This window comes from Cebus imitator, unplaced genomic scaffold (assembly GCF_001604975.1).
Source record: "Cebus imitator isolate Cc_AM_T3 unplaced genomic scaffold, Cebus_imitator-1.0 Scaffold173, whole genome shotgun sequence".
In the NCBI taxonomy this organism is placed as follows: Eukaryota; Metazoa; Chordata; class Mammalia; order Primates; family Cebidae; genus Cebus; species Cebus imitator.
Window position 1 is genome coordinate 3,410,046 of NW_016107488.1, and position 25,473 is coordinate 3,435,518.

General features: G+C 36.3%; 1 protein-coding gene across 1 annotated transcript in view; it reads right to left on the reverse strand.

Moving 5' to 3' along the window:
* Nucleotides 1-25,473, reverse strand: part of GRXCR1 (glutaredoxin and cysteine rich domain containing 1) — a 374,604-nt gene that overhangs the window by 336,790 nt on the left and 12,341 nt on the right. The window contains exon 2 of the transcript XR_005202862.1: nt 14,378-14,501. The gene's annotated coding sequence lies outside the window, so the exon portion shown is untranslated. The remainder of the gene's footprint in view (nt 1-14,377; nt 14,502-25,473) is intronic.

Genomic DNA, 25,473 nt, shown 5'->3' on the forward strand with positions numbered 1-25,473 from the left:
CAACACCCGCCTATGAGTGAGAACATGCGGTGTTTGATCTTCTGCTCCTCTGTCTGTTTGCTGAGAATGATGGTTTCCAGGTTCATCCATGTCCCCACAAAGGACCCAAACTCATCGTTCAAAAAACCCTTTTCAATGGTTATTGTAAATCCTAAGATCTATGAATGGGCACTCCGTTCTTCCCACGGTAGAAAAGACTTTTGTTGAAGTGCAATGGGGACAATTACTCTGCCTTATGGGATTTTGTAATTGTAGAGATGTTCCTGTTTTCTGCAGGGCCATGAGTCTGGAGGTTGGAAACATGGTCTCTAATAAGGCTAGACCACACAGTACTCTATCTTGCAATCTCATAAGATGGGATCCTGAGTGAGAGATAATATGCTGCAGATGAAAGAGCAATGGACTAGATGTTAGGACAGGTGGATTTTACCATGGTGTCTCACCAATAACTAGTAATAGTTGTGTGGTCTTGGACATTATTCTGGAGTTCTTCACTTTCCTCATGTGGAAAATATATACCCTGTAGGCTCTCTTTTAGCTTTCAGAAATTATAGTTGTCTCTATTTTAACTTTGGCCCTGGCTTAGCTTTCCAACCTGAAAGAAAAATCATGATTGACATTGATTTGTCAAGTTTATCGTTCAATTCATGAAAGTCCTAACATGCACCAAGTAGTTGGCATCAAGTCTCAGGTCATGATTATGATGAACCATCTTGAAGCGATAACAGAAGAAAATAATGCTGTATTGAGGTAAGTAAGTTTTATGGAAATGTAGTAAAAAATATCAAGGCTAGACATTTATTGTATTGACATTTCTACAGCTCCATTTATGCCTTAAAGAAAATAAATGCTTTTAAACCTTTTTTTAAAAAGCTACGATCGAGTAATAAAGCAGGTTGCATGGCATGATTTGATTATTAAAGAATGTATGTAGAGTTGTTCACACCAAGGTAATAATGGTGTTTACTACACAATGAAAGGTATACATTTCTAAGTTTCTTTTATTTTCTTTGATTATCAGTATTTTCTAGCTTTCTAACATGTGCACATATTGCTTTTGTAATAATAAACAAAAGACTTTATTCTGAACCCAGCTTCACTCATTGTTTGGCAGTCTTTTACAGTTTCTATGTCTGGGAAATAATTCAGAATATTACTCCACAAATGTTTTAATGGATAAAAAAGAAGAAAAACAAATTATAGTTCCCTAGCATGTCTTCCAAGCCAAAGACATTTTTTCCCATTAAACTGTCTCCATCTTTTAAAATTCCCTTATTGATTTGCTCTTAGGTTACTATTCTTATTTTTGACTGTTTCTCATCAAGAAGCAGTATGGGCTCAACCTGCCATAAAGCAGGGTTGCAGGTTTCAGAGCTCACATTCACCTGCTTTTCCTGAAATCAGTTATGAAGGTTTTACACAGAGTTCTTCTTAACAGCCTGAGGGAGACAGTATAGCAGAGTTGAGAGCATAGATTGAAATTCTATTCTAGACTGAATCATGACTCTGCTATTTGCAAGCTGTACAACCTTGAGCCTTTTTATGTGACCTCTCATATCCTCAGTTTCCCATCTGTGAAGTGAGTATAAAAATACCTACCTTAAAATGTTATCAGGACTAAATGAGACCTTATTTGTAGAGGCAGAGCTCAATGCCTGGAAATCTTATTGAAGCATTTGATGGCTTGATACATTTAGCTACAATTAATTCTTTAAAAAAATTAAGCCTATTCCTAAATTACTTCAGAAAACTAGTCAAGTTGCTACAAAATTTCATCTCATCCTTATTAGCTTTTCCTATTTCTGAGAAAAACTAAATATACTTGAAGAATATTTTAGGAAATCTTTCTGCTTTGATTTTATATCAAAACTCTACCTACACAATTTCTCAATTTGAAAATTCTTTAAATGCTCAAATGAGCAAATTTCTATTTCTTTATAAAATGATTATTATTTTTCAAAGGTAGAATTAGTATCTAATCAATCTAACTCTATAAACACAGAAATTTTATGAGCTACAAGGAAATTGAGAAGGAGCCATATTAATGGGCATGGTGGTGCACACCTGTAATCCCAATTTCTTGGGAGGCTGAGGCATGAGAATCACTTGAACCAAGAGGGAGACGTTGCAGCAAACTGAAATTACAACACTGCACACTCCAGCCTAGGTGACAGAAGAAGACTATCTCAAAGGAAAAAAAAAGAGATAGTCGTGATTTTTCTATTCTGCTAGCTGCTTATTAATAGAAATCCATGTTTTCATATTCAAGAAAACTATTTTTGAAGTTTCTAATAGAAAAGCAGAAAAAAATATTATTCTATTTAATATTGAAAAGGAATAATACAGGGTCTGTTAGTGTATAAGCATAATCTTCCTTAAGTTAATTTTCCAACTATACTGGTATGGCAACTGAATGGGGAACTCACTATAAAATGAGAGTGAAGGAATGTTGACAGGATCATCTCCATTTTCACTAATATTTTGTTTATTTACTTAATAATGTGTTTTTTCATAGAGTAAATGATTTTTGTGATTAATGTTGTCAGCAATATACTAACTCTGCCATGTGAATGGGAAAAGCATGTTAGCCCATCTTTTAATGTGGTTTATAATAACAACTGCTTCATAGAGAAATGGTGAGAATTAGATGAGGAAATATATAAATCATTGAGTAGAACCTGAATATAATGTTCTTATATAATATTATTGTCAATATTTTTTTTACTGCAGAAATAGGAGTGTTAAGGAAGTTAACTGCTCAAGTTTTCTTTTTTAAAAAAAGAAGCTATATCAAATATATTAAGTTAACATGAGAATAGCCACTTTCAAAATTCACTCATTGACAAATTAATTCCTTTAGCTACTTCATGCCCAGCTTAGGAGAAAGACTCTTCAATTCCTCTACTTCAATTTTGCCCACTATGGGAGTTACATTCACTTGGTTGAATGCAGTCCTTCACAGAGTGAACACTTAGGAATTTTTTTCTTTTTCATGATGAAACCATTTAAACATATAAAAGAGTACAGAAGATAATGTGAAAGACACCTATAGGTATAAAGTTGTTAAAATACTAAGACTAAACCCATGTTAATATTTGGCTTTCTTTGCTTCAATTCTCTCACTTTGTTTTTTTAAAAATGAAATGTCACAAGTACAGCCATATCCTCAACCTACTATCATTCTTCCCAGAGGTAACCACTATCCTAAAGCTGGTGTGCATTATTTTCACGGACAGTTTTGTACTTTCATTATGTCCATACCATCCATAAATAAAACTATTTTTAACATTTAAGTGAATGTATTGTACTTCAAATATCCTTTGCAACTTTTTAAAAAAACTCAGCATTGCATTTTTTGTATTGTATTCATGTAGATCTGGATCATTCATTATAAAACTTGCATAGTAATTGTCTGAATAAACCATTGTTTATATATTTATTCATTGTTAAATGGATTGTTTCCCTTGTTACAAACTTGCTCAAAGAATTTCTCTATGGAAAAGTACCTTGGTTTTTCTAGGGTAGAGAAAGAGTGAGATGGTAAGGTATATACATCTTTTTATTTGCAAGGTACTTCAAATTGCTCTCCAAAGTGATGAAATCAATTCACATGCCAACGGACATGCATATGGTTTCATCTTCTCCCACATCCTCACTAACGCTTGGTGTCATTATATACATTGAATTGTTCCAACTTGTTATTAATATGTTTTTTCATATCTTCTTGAATTATCTGCCAATTCATTTATTTTCAGGAATCTCATAATATCATTTTCTGGAAAAAGTCATTGTAAATATTAGGAAAAAGAATAAACGAACACATAATCTAAGAATTCAAGAATTCACAAAGGATGTTTTCTTTCTTTTTCTCTTTCTTTCTTCTTCCTTTCTTTCTTTTCTTTTCTTTTTTTGACAATCTTGCCTGGTTGTCATGCTGGAGTGCAGTGGCACGATCTAGGCTCATTGCAACCACCGCCTCCTGATTTAAGTGATTCCCTTGCGTCAGCCTCCCCAGTAGGTGAGACTATAGGCATGTGCCACCACGCCTGGCTGATTTTTTTATTTATTTTATTTTATTTTATTTTATTTTATTTTATTTTTCAGTAGAGACAGGGTTTCATCATGTTGGCCAGGATGGTCTTGATCTCCTGACCTTGTGATCTGCCCACCTCGGCCTCCCAAAGTGCTGGGATTATAGGTGTGAGCCACTGAGCCCAGCCAGGATGGCAAACCAAATTAAAGAAATCTTCAAGTTCAACTCCTGCTCTAAAGTTTTGGGTTAACGGGATTGTACTCATTCCTTAATAAATCAGAAATGCTGTAATTCTCCCTGTATCTTTAAGAAGTAGAAGAGAAATATATAAAGACTTTTCAGAAATTAATAAATATTGCCTGTTGAGACCTCATTTTCATATTCTACTTATCTAGCAAAACAAGACTGGTTCAATAATTTACACATGATTTGAGGATAAATTAATGAGCTCTGTGCACAAAGTTGCTTTTATGTAAAGTGAAATGAACCCAACTCTTTCATATTACAAATGTGCTTGTTAATGAGTCTTAACAAAAATTAAACTATAGTGCTCCTATGAATGTAAATGCCAATATTATTTCACACAAGGGGATATTAAACACAATAATAAGCTATTTCACATTCTTGCTTACCAATATTGTACTCATCGTCAGATATAATAATGAGGAATAGCATAGCTAATAAATTAAACATAACTTTTAAGATTGAAAGTTTGTGTTTTTGTTCTTTCTTCTGTTATTTTTTGCTATTCTATTTTTGGTTATGCCTGTTTACCTTTTACCATTGAAAATTGACAACATTCAGTTGTGTAAACTCTGTCTTTGTCTGTACTAATCATTAGTATGTATTCTAGGTAACTTTGCAACAAAATTCATGGAAATTTCTAGAATTTATGTCCATAAAGACACATTGAAAAATAAAACTGATGCTTGTTACTGACATATATCCCTTTTTTTCCACTTTAAAAAGGTTCATTTTAGTGTATATCATAATGGTCTTTATATGTAAAATTTATACATATGTGGAACCATACTTTAAAAACAAAACAAAATGCTGTTTCCTCCACATGCTGTTGTTATAACTTGTTATTTTCACTCAGCAGCAAAGTGTACTGATACATACTCTAAGGCAGCCATGAAGCTGCTTTGATCTTTATCTTAATAAGACTCTGTAGCTATTAAAATAATTTTCTAGAGATCTATTACTTTCATACTGGATAAAAGTACATTACATGTCCTTTAATTTTTATAGCTTGTTTCAAAGGGAAGGTAGAGGAAAGCCCGCTATGCTTTAAGGGCCTTTTTAACTGACAACACTTGATCACTTGGTATTTAATAGTCAATGATTCAACTAAAGTTATATTTGTAAGTACAATAATATATGAAGAAATGAGTTTTTAAAATCAAAGTGTGCATAGCATTAATAAAGCAATGAAGTGACATTAGGTATTCATTTTAAAAACAATATTCTAATTACATGTCCTCTGATGAAAAAATTCACACACAAAATTGTTATGTTTGTCTAAAGTGAAATTGTATAACTAGTAAAAGAAAATAGAATCAACATCACAGATCATGTTCCTACGTGCATGCAGCTCACTTAAGAATTAAACAGGATATAGCAGAAGACAAGAAATAACAAAAATCAGAGCTAAACTGAAGGAAATCAAGACACATACATTAGAAAAATTCAAAAGATCAACGAATCCAGGAGTTGGTTTTTTAGTAAGATAGGCTGCTAGCTAGATAAAGAAAAAAAGAGAGAATATCCAAATAAAAACAATCAGAAACAACAAAAGGGATGTTACCACTGAGACCACAGAAATAAAAATAACTATCAGAGGCTACCACAAAAACCTCTATGAGCACAAACTAGAAAACCTAGAAGAGATGAATAAATTGCTAGACACATACATCCTCCCAAGACTGAACCAGGAAGCAACTGATTCTCCAAAAAGATCAATAACCATCTCTGGAAGTTGAATTAATAATAGATAGTCTACCAACCAAAAAAAAGGTACAGGACCAGATGAATTCACAGCTGAATTCTACCAGATGAAGAGTTGGTACCATTCCTACTGAAACTATTCCAAAAAATTTGAGAGGAAGGCATTCCTTCCTAACTCATTCTACAAAGTCAGCATCATCCTGATACTAAAACTTGGCAAAGACAAAAGAATAAAAGATTTCAGGTCAATATCCTTGATGAACATTTATGCAAAAATCCTCAACAGAATGCTCGCAAACTAAATCCAGCAGCACATCAAAAAGCTAACCCACCACAACTGAATAAGCTTTATCCCTGGGGGCAGGAAACTGGTTCAAAATAAGCAAATCAATAAATGTGACTCATCATATAAACAGAACTAAAGATAAAAATGACATGATTATTTCAAGAGATGCAGAAAGGCTTTCAATAATATTCAACATCTCCTCATGTTCAACACCCTCAATAAACTAGATATTGAAACAACATACCTCAAAATAATAAGAGACATATATGACAAACCCACAGGCAACAACACACTGAATGAGAAAAAGCTGGAAGCATTGCCCTTGAAAACTGACACAAGACAAGGATGCCCTCTCTCACCACTCCTATTCAACAGAGTAATTGGAAGTCCTGGCCAGAGCAATAAGCCAAAAGAAAGAAATAGAGGGCATCCAAATAGGGAGAGCAGAAGTCAAACTTCTGTTTGCAGAAGACATGATTCTGTATCTAGGGGATAAGAACTAAAGGATAAGAAAATGATTTTTGAAATAGATAAAAACATCCCTAAATTCCATGGGTACATTCTAGTGGGAAAGGGCATCTCCTATAATAAGTATGCCAATGCAGATCTTTAAGGAAGTTATATAGACCAAAAACCACTAAGAATTGGCTAACCTAATCTCTTTACAGAGCAAAAAGTCCCTATTGTTCATTCCACCTTGAGTGATAGCAAGACTCAATAGGCTCACTGTTTCAAGCTGATCTCTCCAAAATAAACATGCATTGTTTATTACAGTCTGTCTCGTAATTCTGCTCAGCTATGCCTTACCTCATTTATTCATGTTATAGTTACTAGTTCTATTCATTTCTAAGTATTAAAAAAACATACTCTTCTAATCATAAAACACCAGGATCCTTCTTCATGTTCTTCTGGGCCCTGCCCTCACAGTTCTGAGGTGACCAGGCTCTTCAGTCAACCTTACAAACCACTAAAGCTGGGAATAAATCTGAGAGCAGAGACAAAATTTCTCAGGAAAACCCGGCAAAACTTAATTAAGAGCCACCTCAGATCTTCACCTTAAAAAAATGTCTAGGAAGTCATATCATCTCACTTTCCTCTCATATATAGGTAGCCTCACATTTTTGAGATACTTGTATTAAGGTAACCTGCCCTAGAATGAAATTATTCTCCAAAAAGCTAAGGTTATCCAAAAGGTAAAGTGAAAGTAAGTCTTCTGCAAGGACTATTTTGTTACCTATCTTTAATGATTATTTTTAAAACAAAATATCTTTTCCAACTATAGCTTTATTACTGTTGGGCTGGGGTTCATCATCCTGCACCATTCTACAAAGTTACATAACATTCGCCGGGCGCAGTGGCTCATGCCTGTAATCCCAGCACTTTGGGAGGCCAAGAGGGGCGGATCACAAGATCAAGAGATCAACACCATCCTGGCCAACACGGTGAAACCCCGTATCTACTAAAAATACAAAAAAAAAAGTAGCCGGGCGTGGTGGCACGCACCTGTGGTCCCAGCTACTCAGGAGGCTGAGGCGGAAGAATCGCTTGAACCCAGGAGGCAGAGGTTGCAGTGAGCTGAGATTGCACCACTGCACTCTAGCCTGGTGACAGAGCAAGACTCTGTCTCAAAAAGAAAAAAAAAGTTACATAACATTCATTTACCAATTTAATTAACTTGCCCAAATAAAAGTTAGTTTGGGTTTCCATATGTCAAATTACCAGAATATCCAATATGTCACTGAGGAGCTTTCTCTCCTAAGTGCTGTAAGAACCTATGAAAGTGACTCAGGTCAAAGAGGCCAGTGGTATTTTAGTGCTAGACACTGTCAGTTGCTATATCAACAGCTGTTATCCATTTCCCCACCTCTTTCTTCTAACAGACCCTTGATTTTATTAATTGTCCTCCAAGTAGCTATTAGGTTGGTAAAAAAGTAATTGAGGTCTTTGCAATTAAAAAAAGAGGCAAAAACAAACCACTTTTGCAAAAATCATAACTGAGGAAATTATGTCAGTGAAAGAGATCAGACCTAACCAACCCCATCCTCCTTCTAACCTCTAAACTCTTTCTGTTCATTCCTGGGCGTCGGCTAAACTAGCCATGGGAAGGAATTTAGCTTATAGTTTAAACTCTGAAACAAAATGGATAACAGCCCTTTCCTGAAAAATCCCCTTCTTGCCTGGGACCAGTCTGCCTTTGTAGGACTAACAAATTAGTTGCAAGATTGGAAACTACAGTTTAAGGGCCATGCAGCCTCTGGCTGCAGGAGTCTGAACCTCCCCAAATTGCTCCTAGGAATAAAATCACTGTTGTAAAACATAAGATCAGTGTTTGTGATATTTTGCAGACCCTGCAGCAGATGACACCACCCAGACTGATAATCTGGCTCAACCAGTTCTATGATCCCACCCAGAGGTCAGCAAGAAGAACTTACTTGACCCCCTATTATTTTATCTTCAACCTGACCAATTAGCACTCCCCACTTTCCGAGCCCACACCCACCAAATTAATCCTAAAAACTCTAATACTTGAATGCTTTCATAGACAGATTTGAGTAATAATAAAACTCCAGTCTCCCCACGGCAATTAAAATTACTCTTTCACCATTGCAATTCTTTATGAGAAATCAGCTCTGTCTAGGCAGCAGGCAAGGTGAACCCATTGGGCAGTTACAAAACCACAGTTGCTTTTGCACCAATGTAATATTTCCTTCTAGGAAAACAGGACCCATCTCCATCCCCAGCAGTGACTCCTGATTGGCCAGAGCCAGACATGGTTATTATTCCTCCTTGGCAAACATTTAGTTTGGTATGGGCACTGACCAAATTCTGTCTGAGGAGACATAAGAAATAGGCTGAGGGACTTCAAAAATGTTTTTCTTCTCTTAAAAAAGACCAGAACAGAAAGATTTATTTTCCCTCTCTCTTGACATTAGTATGAAGGGATGTGATGTCTGAAGCTGCTACAATCATCAAGCAACTATGAAGTAGAAAAATGGCAAGACCTTCAATTTCTGACATCTTTGTTGAACTACTGAATTAACCACTTCCAGGATAATCCTATCTTCTAGGATTCTGATTATATGAGGAAGTCAACTAAGAAATGTATTCTGTTAAAAGTAATAGAAAATCCAACTTGCAGGGGTTTAAACAAAATTTTGTTTATATTTCTCTTGCAACACAAAGCCCAATGACAGGTACAGAGCGGGCTTGGCTGATGACTGTCATGGGATAAGGTAGAAGATGCCTATATAAAACTATGTGGCAATATTGAAATAAAATATGAGTTTAGAACAGGAAACTAAATGTGAGAGAATGAGAATTAACTAGACCATAAAGTTTGGTCTACAGTAATGACTTGGGCTATGTTTAAGGTTGTGTTTATTTCCATTTACTACTGAACAGCCAAAAAAGCAATGCAAAAGACCAACCTGAGATCAAAAAACAAGTGAGTCAATATAGCTCCCCATGACAGCCCAGTTTCTCACAGACGTGTACCCAAAGTTATCTGTAATTTAATAGAGTGGGAAATTGATCACATCAGAAGAGGCTAGAATTGTGAGTTTCTGACTCCTACACTGTTAATCTAAGAAGAAGCAACTCAGGAATCAAGGATCTATTATGTTACCTGAAGAAAAAAAGAATCCTACCTCTCCTCAAAATCTTTCTAGACCTAATTCTGTGACAACTTCATGGCTTATACAGGATTTTAGAGCTGTATTGATAAAAGACAAGATTGGATTTGAAGAAATAGATAGAAAACAAGAAAGCAGATACACACCAGGTTCTTGGAACTATATTCCTGAGTTGAGGAGACTAAAAAGCCAAGTCAGAGTGGACTGCTAGATTTTCCTATGCCCTATTATAGGATAATCTTTGATGGTGATAAATAAAAACTTCAGCTAAATTAAAACTAAAAGTGTTTAATTGAGTAATGAATGATTTGTGAATTGGGCAGCCCTCCAGAACCACAGCAGATTCACAAAAACTCCAGGGGTACCTGGTGGTCAGAATAAATTTATAGAAAAAAAAGGTAAAGTGATAAACAGGAATTAGAAGTGAGGTACAGAAACAGTGAGATTGGTTACAGCTTGACGCTTGCCTTATTTGAACACAGTTTGAACATTCAGTATCTATGAGTAGATGAAGTACAGCCACTGGGATTGGCCAACCCTCAGCCATTGCTACAGGTGCATACTATTGTTAGGTTTTCAATTTTGTCTGACTGTTAAGCTATGTTACAGTTCATTCGCAAGGACTCAAATATAGAAGTATAGAGTCCTTCCCAGCCCATATTTAGTTTGCTTTAACAATTCCCCCTTTTGATCATTTTCTCAATTTTGAGAGATTGACCAAAACCTTAGTCATTGATGTTACTATCACTATCGTAAATGTACTTATGTGGTTTTGAAATCCACTGAGAAACGGTAGAACAGTGGGTTTTGCAAGGAGGGAATAAGGACCTAATAAGAGAGTACATCCTTATGCTGGAACATCCTGTTTACAGGAGAAAAACAAAACCCAGTCTGTTCTAGGATTCATGTGTTTTCTTAAATCCTTGGTTTGATTATGTCACATTTTAGCATGAGTAACTCCATTTTAGTTTGGTTTGGTTTGTTGGGGCCTAGTGCATGAGCTCAGTCCAAAATAATGGCCTCCCATAATTTTATTTGAGAAAAATTTCCCTGTTTTGGCCAGGTTCTCACTTCAGTGAAAGTGTAACCAATACTTAGGACCTTGGGGCCACTCTCAGTTACCACCATTTTGGGTTTCTGGTTTCAGCACATCATTCACAGGTTATAGCATCCTCATGGTAGCACATTTCTTTTTGCTTTTGTTATTCCAGTTGAAGAGAGACCATTTGATGTTCTAGAGGTGGCTGCATGCAAACATTTAAAACCTTTGAGAGAATACTGTGCACCAGGGAGACTATTATTATGATTATCGGGAAGATAATAGTTTGGGGTATACTCCTTACCCAAGGTTCCCATACACCAAACTGTGTAAAATTAAATACATTAAAGCATGAACTGGATGAAGAGTCTACTTGCTTGACTAAGTGGTCTTTTCACTAATCCACTACAACTGATTTTAATAATCTACATTTGATGTATTTCTCCATAGGCCACAGTGTCAGCAGCCACACAGGCACTTTTCTGCTTAGCCAATTCTATTATTTAGCATAACTTCCACAAGAGAATTTAAAGTCTGTGTGTAGCAATAGCCTTCAAAGTTGAATTTGCTTTAGAGCCTATTATGAGAGTGACAATTATAATTATTGCCTCTTTTATTCTAAACCATGGGAAAAGGACCTAACAAATGATGTCCTTTCAGAAGAGTAAAGGCCTTCTGGCCATGTTCTCTTTAATCCATGATGTGGGTAAAGAGGAGTTTTGACTGATCATGAGGCAACATATATACTACCAAAGTTTCTCACCTACATTGCACCTTCCTCTTTTATCTATTAAAGTGTAAGTTTATTCATGTATAAGGCTGGCTGCAAAATCCTTCACAAATAAAAGTGTACCCTATAAGGGCAAATAATAGACCCCTTTTCATTTCTACTATTCATAGAAGCATAAAGAAGGAAAAAATAGTCAAAGATAAGAGTCTTGTGATAGTAGAAGCCTTGATCCATGATCTTGGGAAACCTGTTTGCACCGAGGATGCCATCTTCTTCTGGGGAGAAACTTCACGACTTATACAGACCATATATGACATATTTAGACTTCCTGACTTGTCCAAAACATTCTTCTTTTTAAAGACCAGTCATTTTACTGTAGGACAATAATTTAGCATACAACATCCTTTCTTATATAAAATCTCTTTTCTATATAACCTTCTTTGCGTAGTTAGGGGTCATCTGTAATTCCATATATCCCCAGGCCTTTTCAGAATTTAATGTCTCCAAAATAATTGAACTACTTTCAAAAATCAAAACAGTTTATGATCTTAAAGCATTTAGCAAACCTAATATCTGATGTGCATAATTTAGACAAAATGTCTTTATTAACAATCTTTAAAGTTGTTTTTATTTCCCAAAGATAAAATTACATGAACTAAAAGGCACTGCAGTTTTTATTTTGCTTTCAAAATATTTAAGTGCTTATTTTTGTTTAAGCCGATTAATTAGAGCTCTTTTATATAAACATTACACACAACACATATATAATGGCACAGACAGACAGAAGGAGATTACTACAGTAGTTGTTAAGATTTTTCATTTGCCAGTTTTTGTGTTTCTTAATTGGTTATTGGCTTTAGGGCAGAGCCCTTGGAAGAACTCGGACAGTAAAGGGGTTTCTGATGCCTCCTGTTTTTCCAGGAGTCCAGGCTGTTAGAGCCTGAATATCTGCTTTTAATTAAGCTGACTTTTCACCATAGCACTCTTTAATAAAGTCCTTTCAAAATTTTTTTATTACCTGATTTTAGTCAGCCCAAACAGCTGATATTTCTGGCTTTTGAACTTTTTACCAAAGGTAACCTCCCGGGTGCTAAGAGAAAGGAAAATTTAAGATACTACATGGAGGAGAAGAGACTAGACAAGGTCATGCAGATATTAAAGCAAAAAGGACTTGCTTCATAAGCAGGGAAATCGAACCTGAACTACCATTATGAAATGCCAAAACCTTAGCTACTAAGCTACAGCACAGAGCTGTCTCCACTTCCCTCCCCAGAAGGAATCTAGGGTAGCTAATTTTGAGCTTGAAAACTCTTTTAACTACTCAAGATAATTTTTAGAGCTAACTATGACGTAAACCCTAAAACTCTTCTTCCCTAGAATGTGGAGACCAAGCAAAAGTACTGCCACATGGTTACAAAGTGAAGCTCCCAAGGACATAAAGCAAGATGGAGAAAAAGCGATTTTTACCATTCATTCAACCATTTGCACACACAGAGAGAGAAGCCCAAAATCTCACTGGTAAGAAATTCTTACACTTCTGCTGGCATGCCAGGTTTCTGGATTCCCTTTTCCTGAGCAGCCCTAGTGACTCAGCTTCCCGCACCATCACGCTGGGGGCCAAGCCACATCATAAAGGAAAATTATCTTTTTTTGTTCTGGCCAGACTAAAATACATGTGACAAACCAACGACATTAGCCACTCTGCTTAGCACCCAATAGCAAACTGGCAAGGCTCAAACTTGCCCCTGGTTGGGCCCCATCATCGTTAGACCAACCTCTGACCAGGAGTTCCAATATGTAGTCTCTGGGCAAGATGGTTGCCCTGCGTGATAAAAAAGGTAAGAAAAGGAAAGGAGAGAGAGAAAAGCATTGCCTGTAGCAGGGTTGGAAAGGCAAAATGATTAGCGAGGCCAGAGAAAGACCCACCCATTGCAGCAACACTGAAAATTTCAGGTGGCTGTTTCTCAGTAGAAAAGGGATCTTATCTAGCAGTCTCATCAGCTCTCAATTTTCCCCTTTTAGGGGGGAAAGCTCCCCATGTCCCACAATCCTGTACTTGTCTAATCCCATAACCCACAGCCATCAGCAAAGAGTCCAAGGCAGATTATTACAAAGAGAATGGCAGTTGACATCCTGTAGTGCCAAAGCCGTCTTAGCCAAAGGGGACTTTACCGAGAGCCCTCATTGTTAAATGTACTTCAATGCATTGTTGTTCATTCAGAATGTTCCAGTGTAAGCTATCTTTGGTAAGATTTTGCCATTTCTGTATGACTTTTCTGCTTCCCAGGCCTAAAGTATAAACCAGAAGGAACTCAGTTTTCCAGAAATTAAGGATCCCATTTTTATCTAGAACATTGGCTTTACTCTCAGGTTCTCTTGATTAACTTAGCCAATGATTCTTCCTACCTAAGTGCACAATAAAAATTAAACAAAGGGATAGAACACAAAAATCCCTGTGAATTTTCCAAAGCCAAATTTTATAATGCCAGCAATATTACAGCTTACTACCAGTTCATTTCTGACCCAGTTCAGATGTAAGAGGCCTCTAATTGGATCCAAGCCAGTTAATTCCCACATCAAATCCATTCCTGGACCCAGTCCAGTTTCTGTCATGACTCCAAACCCAGTTTGGATCAGAAATTTCTGCAAAGAAGCTCGGAGAGCTCAAAATACAAATCCTTGGAGCTCCGAAATCTGAGAGGGAACTTACCCACAATCCCCAGCAGCTCTGAGAGACCCATGAACACAAGTGGGTCCTGGAGGTACCTTGCATGTTCACTCAGCACTCCTGGAGGTTGGTAGAAGCTCCACTTCGATCCTGCTTTTGACACCATCTGATAAAAGAAAAACTTCAGCTGAATTAAGTTTAAAGGAGTTTAATCGAGCAATGAACGATTCGTGAATCAGGCAGCCCCCAGAACTCTCACGGGAGATTTACAGAGACTCCAGGGGTGCCTCATAGATAGAACAAATTTATACACAAAAAAAGGTAAAGTGACTTACAGGAATAGGAAGTGAGGTACAGAAACAGTGAGATTGGTTACAGCTAGACGTTTGCCCTATTTGAACGCAGTTTGACCATTCAGTATCTATGAGTGGTTGAAGCACAGCAGCTGGGATTGGCCAACCCTCAGCCATTGTTACAGGTGCATACTATTAAGTTAGGCTTTCAATTTTATCTGACTGTTAAGCTATGTTACCGTTCATTCACAAGGACTCAAATATAGAAGCACAGAGTCCTTCTCAGGCCATATTTAGTTTGATTTAACAATAAGCATGAAGTCCTCAACATTGGGAAGAAAAAAAATGGCATATGATAGAGATTTAAATTCAGGAATCATAGTCACTCAATACCTTTTTTACATTAAAATTAAAAGAAGCAATATTTAAGAAAATAAGTGAAGGTCCTAATGGCATTCATGAGCCAAATGCACCTGTGAACTGATTTGTGAATAAAAGGAACCTCTAAACAGCAACTGCTGACAAAAAATCCACAAATACCACAGAAGGTGGATTATAGAGAGTTTTTAAATGGTTAGATGTGCATAGAATAGTGTTTAAAAGCAAAAGAATACATTGATAGCTTCAAGCAGCAACTGATAGTAAAGAGAAAATAAGGCCAGGTGTGGTGGTGCATGCCTATAATCCCAGTACTTTGGGAGGTCGAGCGAGCAGATCATGAGGTCAGGGGTTCGAGATCAGCCTGGCCAACATGGTGAAACCTCGTCTTTACTAAAAAAATACAAAAATTAGCCAGGCATGGTGGCATGTACCTTTAATCCCAGGAGGTTCAGGCAGGAGAATCACTGGAACCCGGGAGGCGGAGGTTGCAGTGAGCCAAGATTGTGCCACTGCACTCCAGTCTGAGTGACAGAGTGAGACTCTGTCTCAAAAAAGAGAGAGAGAAATTTTTTTTAAAATGATATTGAATATTGTCTGGAGGCATTTAGTGAAACTATTGATTCTCAAAATGTGGTTCCTGTGGATCAGCAGCACTAGTATCACCTAGCAACTTAGAATGCAAATTCTCAGCTTCCATCCCAAAACTACTGAATCCAAGCCTCTAGGTAGAAGCTGGAAATCTGTGTTCTAACAGGCCCTCCTGGTTATTCTGCAGGATACTCAGTTGGAGAATTACTGGTGTGGAATCAGGAGACCTGACCACAAGGCAATGTGGTAAGGTGACCAAGAACTTTGAGGTCAGACAGCCCTGAGTTTGTATCTCACATCCAGTTCTAGCTGTGTGAAGTTGGACAAGTACTTCCACCTTCTGAGACCATTAATGTAGCTGCCTTAGAGGTTTTTTGCAGGGATAAACCAAGAACATTCATGAAACCATATTAGCTATTGTTTCATCATCAGCATCATCATAGAACTCCCTGAAGAAATGACTATATTATTTCCCTGAGTATGAAGACACTGAGTAGTCAATGTTCAATATATTCTGTAAAAGATAACAAGAAGGTGGGTACCCTTTTATGGTAAGATTTGTATATGAATGGATAAATTAATAATAATAGTAACTCTTCTATATGACTACTCTATATTTGACATTGTTTTAAATGTTTTACATATATTAACTCATTTAATCCTATTTAATCCTCACCATAACCCTATAAGGTCTATTATTATCTCCACTTTACAGATGAGGAAATTGAGGCATGAGGGGCTAAGTGCCTGAAGTTACAAAGGTAGAAAGTGATTAAATACAATTTGCCTCAAAGTTTGTGTGCTTAACCACTGTGCTACATCATTTCTCAAAGTTAAAAACAAGTTTTGACATGTAAGGCATAGATTTCAATTATCTAGAAAAATACACTTACAGAGAATATCTCATTCTCCAAGAAAACTGAAAAAAAATGAAATATTTTATTCTTATTTCTATTACCTGCCCTCTAAGCATCTTTTCCATATGCATTAAATGCATCCAGCTGATTCCAAAGAAAAGGTGATAGCCTGAAAAGCAGGATGACTATTCCCTCTAAAATAGAGGAAGAAATAGAGCCAGGAACAGCCAGTGAGAAATCCACAGGATGGAAAATTCACTGAGTTGCCCAGATTCTCATTTTCTCGGTGCAAAGGCATTCTAGGATAACAGAACAAACTATTACCCTCTGGCAGCAGCAGTATCTCTGCTATGTCTGAGTCAGATGCTAAGCCAGTTGAATGTATTTTGAGGAAATAAGAACAGAGCTCAAGTGGGGCAGACTACCTTGCTTTGAGTGGCACTCTAGGTGCCTGAGCAAACTGCCTGGATACCTATGGCTGGATAAGAGGAAGCAGTTTCCCTGACCTTGCTGGATAGATATTACCGGCATTTGTCAGGGCTTTTAAAACTTCTCAGTGTTTGAAACAAGAGAGTTTAGACTCCAAGAGTGCAACAAAAGGATGCAGTTTTTTAGATAGAAGGCTGCAAGACAGATCAATTTTGCCCTTAACTCATTCAATCTCCAGTTTTTGAATGCCTGCCAAGTTCTTTAGGCTTCTTCAAGGTGACCAATCCAAATAATTCACTTACTATTTCAACTCTCTTAATTGCTGGTATTTTTAAGACATGCAGTGTTGTGATAAGAAAAAAGAAAACTCTCTCTTTACTTTCCAATGCTAGAAAACAATCTACTTTCCAATGCTAGAAAACAATCTAAAATGAAATTGAAAGAATGTGAAATTAGCTTTTCCTCTTATTATTTAAGATGAAATATTCCTTGGAGCGGGTTTTTGGCAGAATGGAAAATTCAATATGTGCTTACTCCTCTTGTTAGCTCTTACTGAAAATGCCATCTCATTTCTCACACACACTCCCTGAACATCTTAGCTAATATGTCTGGAAAAAGACATTCAAAAGGAAATATCTATGTTTTACTCTATAAATTTTTCCACTATCTAATCTGTAAAGAAAAACTAGAAGCAATAAGATTTTTTGTAGGTCGGAGTAAAATGTTTCTTTTCACAATCACTGTACATTTACACCAATAATAAGGGTTTTTCTCAAGAAAATTTTCTTCAGTTTTTATATCCAACTTGTGTGCAAAGAATCACTAAAAGTTAATGTACATTGAGCTTTTCCTGGATGTGTAACAATATGAAAGAATTAATATTAGTTATTAAGTGTGATAATACTGGTTTTATTGTTTATCTGATCTCATGCAGGAACTAAGCTTCCCACATAATAGAAAAAGAGGAGTATATAAGGTCTACAGAACAAATTGCTTCAATGTCTTTTGTAACAAAGGTATAAGGCAAACTATACCTTTGTAGTTTGCAAACCTTTTGTGAATGTCATGAATTTAAAGGGAAGATCTTATTTTCCATCTTATAGAATTATTTTGGTAACCCCCAAAACTCAGTGCAGTACATTTTTTTTTTTGAGACGGAGTCTTGCTTTTTGTGTTCTAGGCTGAAGAGATGAGGGAGCAATGGGAGCTGTGGCTTCCTCCCTCTGCCATCAACACTCTGCCAGTATGGACAGCTGCCAGTGAGGACAGGGTTGCAGGCCTAGGCCAGCAAAGCTGTAAGGGTGGGTACCTACAGCAGAGCTGAGAATAAGCAGGTAGACAAGTAAGACTCCTTTGGGGAAAAGAATAATAAAAAATTAAAGGAAACAACAATAAAATTTTAATTCCAAATATACAGAGTGAAATGACAATGTAAGATTGATTAACAAGGTAAAACTAATCTTCCTACCAGATAACACTAATTACCAAAAGATAAATAACAACCTTAGAGGACTTACCTGGCAGTCTCATCTTAACCCAAGTGATCAATGCTAACATAAACAGGAACAGAATATTCACATCATGTCCCTCTTGGTAGGATGCACTGGGAGCTACGCAACATGACTTCCTGCCAAAGCCACAAGGAGACATCAGACAACCCCATACTGAGGGGTGATCCACAAAACAAATGGCCTGTACTATTCAAAAAGATCAATATCCTGAAATTCAAAGGAAGACCGTTCCAAGTTAAAGAGACTAAAAGAACATGACAACTAAATGCAACACATGATATAGAGAACATTATTGAGACAAAAGATAAAATCTGAAGAAGGTCGGTAAATGAGATAGTAGTATTGTTTTAATATTAAATTCCTTATTTTAATCAGTGTGATGTGGTTATGTAACAGAATGTGCTTGCCTTAAGAAAACACACTTTGATATATTTAGGAGTATCAGGATTCATGTCAGCAACTTTCTCCCAAACAGTTCCAAAAAAACAATATAGAGAAAGAAGGGAGAAGAATAAAGCAAATACTGTAGAGAAAAATGTTCTTTTTTAGATTCTAGCAACTTTTCTGTAATCTGAAATTACATCAACATTTTTAAAATTGAAATGCAGAACTTTAGGGTAAATATGATGTCACCATAGTTCAAAGGAAAAGGGGAAAACAGTTCACTCTCAGAGAGTCTCCTTGAGGGCATGTGCCAATCTCTAGACTTGCTTCCCTGTCCTTCTGTTCATTCATCTTTTCCCCCCAAATGCTCTCACAGCTTCTCACTGACAACTCCTTTTCCACTCAAAAAAACCTTTACCATCTTGAGACCAGTGCAATATGCTGAACTCAATGATCTAGTGCTCAAAGACTGGGTAATTCCATCTAAAATGAAATAAACAGAGGGAGGGAACTAGAGTGGGTGAGGGTGGCATATTAAGAACCTGCCAGAGATGAAGTCCTTCCATTAGTGTGACATGCTTCCTCATTCTTCCTGCTCAATTAGAAAATAATTATTGTATCAAACTGGCACGTCTCTTTTCTTGACACACACATACAAAAGAACAAGAAGTGAATTTTTAAAAACTATACCAAGTAGGTTCATACTGAAGAGAAGGCTATTCTATATAAATTGAATGATCTTCACACACTCCCTTTTCCAGCAAGGAGACAGTACTTTTCGTTATTAGTGTCCATTCCCACCACTACTCTCATATTCATCCTCTAGTTTCCAAACACAGTGAGAAGCTTTCTGGTGGGTAAGACAAATGTATCTCTTCAAGTAACTGAGCTGTCTGTCCTGACTTAGCAAATTCTGGCTACCAAAAGACCCAGGGAAGCTCTGAAATTACAAATTTCCTACACCTTAGTTTAAATAAGTATTTTAGGTTGGGTGTTCCCACAGGAATGCAGCAGGAGAGAACATTATCCTCTATGCATAATAATTGCCAGGGATGGTGGGGGTGGGCAGATATGGAGTGAGGATTTGGGGCTGCTAAGCTCTACCTTTCTTCTGGGGTCTTTGTCCAATGTGGTCTCCTCTTCCTGGAATCCATCCCCAGCCGTAGTGTCTACTGTCTATTCTCCCTTCCTAATACCTTTCCATTTTGCACTTTGTTTCCACTCAGTTGCTGTCACCCTCATTCAGGCTGTCTTGGCTCTAAGTTTAGCCCTTAACCAAAAATGAACCAGGTAGAGGAAGCACTGGGAGGTAAACAAAATCCAACTCAATGTCATTAAAAGAACTGTACCTGCCAGTCCTAATAAGAAAAAAAAAATATGCAAAGAGTTTAGAGTGGAGTGACATAGTAATAGACTAGTTGAAATCAACCAAATGGACCACCAGCGGATTTCTGTAGTAGAAAAAAGGATTAAGTAATAGATGACTTGAATCTGGAAGACTCAGGCTCATTGACAGCCAAAGATATCAGAACATTTTCAAAGATATCTGTAATGCTAGAGCTCAAAGGTCTCAGATGACATCTCTGGTTAATGTTCAACCTCAGCCAGCTAAAAGCATAACCTCCAATAGTGCTTAGCATGCTAACCCTGAAATTGTTTGGAAAGCATAATTGTTTCCTAGAGAATTAATAGCTGTAAACTTGTAGAAATATACATATATATATATATATATATATATATATATATACATACACACACACACACACACACATATGATTAAGTAAATCAAACTTGATAGTACTAATATTTTCTAGTAAGGTTTAGAAATAATCACTATATTTAGGAGAATTTGACCTGTTACTAAAATCATTTGTGCAATTCCAAATTAAATTGATGAGACTAATTGGCAAAGGTTCTATGTCAAAGTTAATCAGTATTGGAGACTTTTAAAAAGCCTAAGACATATCTTTTATAATTTAAATTTATCCTATATGATAGTTACTTAAATGTTGAGAAGGCTTTTTCAGATGACTAAAGAACTTAAATATAAAAAGGAAATGTATCAACTTCGTCAATATAGTTTAAAATGTTTAAGGGAGTTTAAGTTTATAAATGGAATCAAACATTAAACACCTCTTTAAAAGTGATTTTCAAAATTTGTAAGCTAAGTAGAATAAAATAATTATAGTTATTTTACTAGATGGCTAAGTAGAATAAAATAATTGAAGTATATCTACTTAGATGACTAAGTAGAACAACATAATTTAAATTTCAAAGCTTAAAGAAGAGCTATGTTTGTGACATACAAATTTAATAAACAGAGTATTAAATTTTTAAATGAAGTTTGCTTTGGATAATCCTTTTGGTGTCCCAAAACTACAAGTAAGAACAGAAAACTCCCATTGACAAGATGGCCACCATAGCATCCTAACTGGGCTCTTCTGTGTTTTTCCTCGTGGTGTAGTTTGTGCATAGCTGAGAGATGATGTTCCCAAAATACCATTATGGAACTTGTCTCTTCAAAAATCACTATTTTTTTTTTATTTTTCCCTTTTTTGGTATAAACAAAGGAAAAACCAAAAGAGATCTTTTTTGTTTTTACTTCATTCATTGCTTTGTTAGTATCTTATACACCTCCAAGATTCCATTTGTTTTTATTCAGGAAGTCACCTTAATAAGTTGCTACTTCACAAAATTAATTTCAGCTTCTATTCTCTATTGTACTCAGTTTAACACTATATTGGTTCACATTTAATAAGTTCTTTGCTAAGTGTCAGCAGTTTAAAACCCTGTTTCATGTAACCTGTTTCTAGGATGACACAAACTCTTTTTCCTACATTTAAAGACACAATTTGGAAAAAAATGTAGTTTTATTATTATGTCCATGGAAAGCTGCAGAATTTTCATGATGCAAATTTAAGAATGATTTCTGAGATTTATTGAAAAGCATGGCAGAGAATGCTAGCTACCTACCTGCCAATCCATTCTCTCCTTTCGTTAAGTGTCAGATACCAAATTGTATCTAGGTACATTACTGGCAGAATAAATAACTAATTTCCCATCCTCCCTATCTGCTACGTCGTCATGTGATAAGCCAATGAGAGATGAACATAACTTTTATCTGAGACTTCAGGAGTAGATGCTGAAGGAATCTGACTCAGTGTGCTGGGATTCCTTTTTATCCTTATAAGTTTATTCTTGTTTCCATTTTCCAGTATAGGTGTTACGGCTGGCACACCAACAGGATAGCTAGGACTATGAGGGACCTTGAGGATGGAAGCTATGTGTTAGCACTGCAGCGTAGAAATAGAAGGCTTTGGTTCTCTGAAGGCAGTATAGAGCATATCTTCAGACTTTTTTTTTAATATGAGAGACAAACCTCTACCTTGTTTAAATCACTGCTATTTTGGGATTTTCCATTATGTGCAATTGAACCTTATTCTAAATGACACAGAGAGGCACATTGTTTAACATATTACTAATGAGCATTTTTATAGCAAGTTTCTTGAAACCAGTAAATAGATCATCCATCACAATTACATCTAACATTGACGATAGATTACACAAACTTGCATTAATAGACTTTACAAAGAAAGGCAGGATTGAAGAAAATGCCTCTAGTAACTAAAATCATTTAATTTTATGTCACTCACAAAGTAGGAAAAAATGTTGGATGTACTAAATGAAAATAATAACAGAAGACTGGGCACAGTGGCTCACGCCTATAATCCCAGCACTTTGGGATGTTAAGGAGAGTGAATCACTTGAGCTCAGGAGTTTGAGACAAGCCTGGACAACATGTAGAAACCCTTTCTCTACTAAAAATGCAAAATTAGCCAGGCATGGTGGTGGGGACCTGTAATCCCAGCTACTCAGGAGGCTGAGACACGAGAATCTCTTGAACCCGAGAGTCAGAGATTGCAGTGAGCTGAGCTCGCACCACTGTACTCCAGCCTGGACAACAGAATGAGACTCTGTGTAAATAAATATATATATATATATATATATATATATATAACAGCAGCTAAAATTTGATTATACATTGCAATAAAATACCTCGGGTACTTCTCACAATAATCCTATGAAATAGGCATTATAACTATCCCCATTTGACAGAGGAAGACTCTGAGGCACACAGAAGTTGGTAACTTGTCCAAAATGAAGCATCTGGTAGATGGTAGAACCTGGTTCTGACAGTTTGACTGCAGAGCCTGCATGTTACCCCACTAAGCTCATCTGAGGTTCAATAGGTTCGATAAAGTCTTCAAATGACATTCCCACGACTAAACCTCTCGAAAGTTCCAGAGCTGAGACCCAAACCCCCATTTTCTGATTTCTTTTCATTAAGTCAGGTACTCTCCCCTCCTCAAATGTTAGAATTTCTGACTTAGTAGGAAATTAACCTGACATCTAAAAAGTTCAAGTATATCTATATCTATAATTATATCTGCAACTAGAGAGGGAAGATTATCTGTTTTATCTGCAGACAGACTATTGTCCTTTATTCTCCATAGTTCCAGAAGTATTACTATAAATGACTTATTTAACATTCAAACTTAACTTTTCAAAATCACCATTTCCTCTGTTAATTGAACAGACCATTATCATCTCCAACCGCGTTTCTCTACCTCTAATCCATGCTTCATATTCTATTATCACCACAAAAACCTTTTCAAAGCACAAAGTTATCATGTGTCCCAGAGCCTACCTACAATGACTACCTTTTGTTTGGGGCATTCATTCTTATCACCTTTGCTGATTTGCATGATTCTTTATCATCTGGCTCCTGTGTACCTATTCAAATTTCTTATTATTAGTATTTCTCAACTTACAGGTCTCCCTTTGCCTTCTGCACTGTCATTTTTCGATCAAGAACAAGCCAGAGGAAGCTAAAAGGGGCCAGGACTAGGTACAGAACTAAACCAATGGGCACAGGAATTGCCCTACTTCTATTAGAGAATATATGGCTGCTGAAGCTGAGGAAGCAAATCAGAATCAGGATACCATGGATTCAGGAACAGGAGAGAAGAGGTTCCAATTTAATAGGCTTAGGTCAATGTTCAAGTGTTCAGACCAAACAAAAAACAGCCAGGAGAATATAGGCGGAGGGGCGGGGGCAGGGGAAAGCTGCCATTTGCAGTCTGGCATAGACAAGCAGATCTATACCAGAGGCGTAAACTCTGCTCCCACACTCGGCACGAATTCACCTGTGCTCATAACTTCAATGCGTCCAGCTTCCACAAACCTCCATTTACTTCCTTTATATCTTTTCCTTGAAGTGTCTGCCCCTGACCCCAGCCTCTGTTCTCTGGGACAAATACCTAAATATAATCCTGAATTAAGTATTGATTCTCTTTCTCCATTTGGTGGATTTTCTCAGAGTTCAAAGTTGGCAAGAAGCCACAGTGATAAATGATCCCTCTTTACAGCAGATGTTGTTTCTGAGATTTTTGGTGTCAGAGGGAAAAAATTGTGATTTTCCAGTAAATCTACTAAACACTATAGTGAATTATGAACCACTGAAAAGGGGCTATATCATCGAAGAGGCTCAAACACAATTGGAATATATTTTATATTTGAAAGCTATAGCTTATTTCAATTAATCAGAAAATGATCTTACTTAAGCCTGGCATTCGTTCTAAATTAAAAGTCATGGAATTACAAAACTGTACTTGATAATCATCTTTATTTCATTTACTATGCTTGATTTTTAATAAAAATTCTGCACTCCCCCCCCCCGATATTTTTTACCTAATTATTGCCACTTTTCCTCCTTGAAATAGCACTTAATATGACATGGTGAGAAAAAAAGCAAGATGTTCTTGGGTGGTTTTTTCCTTTCCTTTTTCTTTTTCAATATTGACTTTCTGGTCAACATCAAGAAAATAAATTATATAATAATATTTTTCCCCACTGGTTATCCTTTTCATATATCAAACATCATACTGTTTTCAAGATAAAAGACATAACATGCAATAAAACAAAATATTTAGTGTGAATTTTTAGATACATTGCAAAATCCCTATAAGCAACTTTAAAGGGTTTCTGATATAGGTGTGGAGGCCTAGAAATATTTGGGGATACAATCAACATAAACAGATACAGATTACCTTGCTCAGAGTGCAATATATGTGGTGATTTTATATTTATTTATTTACATAATTATTTGTTTAGTATTTGTCTTTCTGATGCAGGGTAAGTTCTATAAGAGTCTAGATCCTGTCTGTTTCAGCTGACCACTCAGTTTCCAATATCCTGCTCATTATCTAAAACATGGTGGGTGCTCAATAAATTGTTCTGAATGCTGAAGAAAAAGTTTATCTAGTGATAGATAAGAGCCACTCCATGGGTCAAGAGGAAACTTTTGGAGGTAATGGATATGTTTCTTATCTTAAATGTGGTGATGGCTTCACAGGTATATACATACATCAAAACTTAAATTCTACATGTTAGACAGATTAAGTTTATTGTATATCAATTCTACCTCAATAAAGCTGCTTTTTATAATGTCTAAATGTATGGCAATACTATTTTGATTGCATTATCCACAAGTTCAGGAAATATTTTATAATAACGTTTTGTATAGAAATGAGCATTATTGAAATCCTGTTTGGTAACCTTTGGAAAAGCAGCAGCACTTCTAATTAAGTATTAATTTTTCATATCTTGGCTCTCATATGCAGGAAACTTTTAAA